The sequence below is a fragment of the Sinocyclocheilus anshuiensis genome, unplaced genomic scaffold (genome assembly GCF_001515605.1).
Source record: "Sinocyclocheilus anshuiensis isolate Anshui unplaced genomic scaffold, SAMN03320099.WGS_v1.1 scaffold41, whole genome shotgun sequence".
Taxonomy (NCBI): domain Eukaryota; kingdom Metazoa; phylum Chordata; class Actinopteri; order Cypriniformes; family Cyprinidae; genus Sinocyclocheilus; species Sinocyclocheilus anshuiensis.
In genome coordinates this window covers 86391-89824 of record NW_015539849.1, presented here as the reverse complement: position 1 = coordinate 89824, position 3434 = coordinate 86391, and the positions used below count along the sequence as shown (strand labels likewise).

Sequence of the window (3434 nt, the reverse complement as noted above, 5' to 3'; positions counted from 1 at the left end):
TTGGTGAACAGAAGAGACTTCTTTAAAAAACATGAAAAATCTTACTGTTCAAAAACTTTTGACTGGTGTATAGGCAACTTTAATTGTTTTCTAATTTCTAGCTTTTAATTGACTTAGAAATCAGATAACTGCTGGACAATAACCAATAATAATGATTTGTTTATATACTACAAACACTTTTTTATCACATAAGGCAGAATAGTTTCTATACTGTAATAAATGCTATGTCAATTAGCACTGCATTGTTCATATACTTTATTTATTACCTGGAGATGACTTGACAAACACAAATAAACCATATATTGTCGCAATCGTATGTTTAATGTCTTCATGTTTCCAAACGTTAGTCCCATTCAGTTACTCCTAATGCTGACCTTTTAATTTGACATTATTACAAAGTGCACTTGTTAAGAAACATAGCCAATGAAAGTGTACTCTCTTAAAGTGCACTTGAGTGACCTTTAGTTTCATTAATTTTATATTATCTGCATGTAAAAATATACTTTTAAGATTTGAGGTACACTACAAGCACACATTCAGTACAACTAAACACACTTCTTTTTCTCAAGTGTTCCCTAGAGTGTGCTGGGAGATTTAGCTGTGTCTGTTCTGTTTAGGAATAAATCATCTGTTGCTTCCTCTGTCTTTCTCCTCAGCCTGCATGCCTTCGTATCATCTTTTATGCACAGCGGTCAGATTCGATACAGTGATTGACCTAGTGTGTAAGACATTAGAGTGCAAGACATTTTAATCAAGAACTTGTTTTCAGTTCTCAGGGTGCTTTTTGTCCACATATGATATATCTTCTGTTAGATTGCTGATCCCATAGCCGCACATAAATCTATATTTACTGTAGGAAGTTTCTGGACAGATATTGACATGCATAATATGTTTAATGATCACTAGTAGCTATAAAAAAATAAAGCATTTCCCTTCTCTCTCTCTCTCTCTCTCTCTCTCTCAACAAGCTCAATAAAAATGACAGTTTTCAGTGAACTGAAATTTTTCAAAGCAGACTCATATGGAGCAGCAAAACAAACAGTAAATTTGACTCAGTCCAAATGATTTAAGTATTTTTTTTTTTGGGTGTCGTGAGTGAAGTTATTATCATTGGGATGTAAATTTGGTTCCCTTTTTTCATATAAATTAGACCCCTTCCCCCCACTCATGTTATCATTTTTAACCATTATCATATTACTGTACATAGGACAGGGGTGTCCAAACTCGGTCCTGGAGGGCCGGTGTCCTGCCCTTTTAGAGTTTAGCTCCAACTTGCCTCAACACATCTTCCTGGAAGTTTCTAGTATGCCTAGTAAGACCTTAAATAGCTGGTTCAGGTGTGTTTAATTGGGGTTGGTGCTAAACTCTGCAGCACACCGGCCCTCCAGGACTGAGTTTAGACACCCCTGACATAGGAAATAATCATTAACCCAAAATTTCACTTTATTAACTGTATATTGCACACCTGAAAAAATATGTGTGAAAGCACAATAGAAAGCCGCTGTTGTAATTACGCTGCTACTTCGCTTCCTGTATAACAGGAAGGGCCAGAGAGAGGGTGGAAAATTATCATGGACAATTAAACTATCATTGTTTTTGGCGCAAAACAACTTTGGCTAACATTATAAGTGAACCAGAAACTGATTTCTTTGGCAGCACACTGAATGTTTTTTAGTTAACACTGATTAAAATACACTCTGTCAGCATTTACAATCAAAATCGTTTACAGCTGTTACTGCTTCTCAGCATGTTTTGTTAGATGGTAGACTTAAGATTGGATTGGCCACACTGAGTAAATATTTTACCATATGTCTTAACTGTTGATCCTGACTCATCAATTGATGCTCTTTGAGAGAAAATTACATGACCTATGTATGCACTGTCTCATTATACTGTATGGGTGTCTATAAATGTCTTTCAGTATAGTTAAGTTCTCCTGTTACCTGACCGAACTGGATCTTGGTGAGAATCACATCGGAGAGGATGGTGGGAAAGTGCTTTTAGAGGCCGTGGGAGAGAGACAAGCAGGTATAGATTTATAGAAATATGGAAATAAGACTTTAGTAATGCAGCGGTGACCTCGTGCAAAGATGTGGAATAACGTTTTGAAGTTATAAAATGTGAAGTTACTCATATTCTGAGATCAAAACTGTGTCCAACTTAAGTGGATGACAGTTTGGGTAAAATGAGATTGTAAATCATTTTTCCATCTTTTTGACAGCTAAACTATCTCCAATAAAAATTCAGGTGTCAACACGCATGTCCGCAGAAACATTCAGTGCCATTTTGAAAAGTGCAAAGGAGCTTAAATCTGGGAAAAAGAGAAGAAAGACAAAGGTGCCGTATAAGATTTTGTGATGCTATAATGTGACATCTGTAAACAAATGATACTAGAGCTTTTCTCAGAAATAACTTCTATTTCTGAGTTATTTTTGCTAAATGTTTCTAGTCACAAGGCATTTTGGGGACACTAGTTTCTTAAAATTTCATGAAAATGTAATTGAATTCATAAAAGTATGAATTTCTGTCTGACACAATGCTCATAACTGTCTTCTTTGATCATTTCTAAAGGGGAAAACAAAGTAGATCGTCCATCTGGAGGCTATTGAAAGGATATTACTGGTTTGCACAAGAATGTTTTTCCAGTCTGTTCCGCCATATTTTCAGTTTGTCACCAGTTTTTTTTTTTTTTAGAAATCATCATCTTTTTATGTGGACTGAATTGTGTTTGACAACAGCCGTGCACCAAATGTGACCGCACAGCAGACTCCCAGATTATGAACCACTTATTTGTCAGCGGTGCACTAGCAGGGCTTCTGGATCGAATCTTATTTTATGTCACTCCATTGGGAGCTTGATATGGCATGAGGATGTTTGTTCTTCTTTGTCCCTTAAAGTACATACTTGCTAAGAATGTGTTTTTCGTAACAGTTTAATACATGAAATGTTTATACTTTATAGAATAATGTGAAAGACAGTTAGCATTTATTTGTGTTTTTCTGTGTACCTGGAGAGCAGACTAGATACAGTATGCTTTCTGGTAAATTTGGTTTTGTCTCCACCCTACGGCCAAGAATGATACTTGCACTGTATCGCGTTCATTTATATTGATTTAGAAATTAAGCCGTTTTCCTTCTACATCACAAAATAATGCGAATCCAAAGATGAAATTTGACTACATAATGTACAATTTCTCTTGTCTAGATCGCATTGTGCTTGATTGTATGGCTCCAAATGTTGCAAAATAATGGTGTAAAATAAAATTGACCATGAAATGAACAAGCAAAATGAATCAAAAAGCAAAATGAAAATAATCTGTTTAAAAAAATGCCAAAACTATAATTTAACAATTTCTTTGAACCCAATATAGACCTACACTTCACTTATATTAAACTTTACTTGGATTACTTTTTCTAAAACATGACTTAGGCTAA

At 35.2% G+C, this 3434-nt stretch overlaps 1 pseudogene; it reads left to right on the top strand.

Annotated features, from left to right (window-relative positions):
• Positions 1-3217, top strand: part of LOC107684601 (uncharacterized) — a 25483-nt pseudogene extending 22266 nt beyond the window's left edge.
• The last annotated feature ends 217 nt before the right edge of the window (positions 3218-3434 follow it).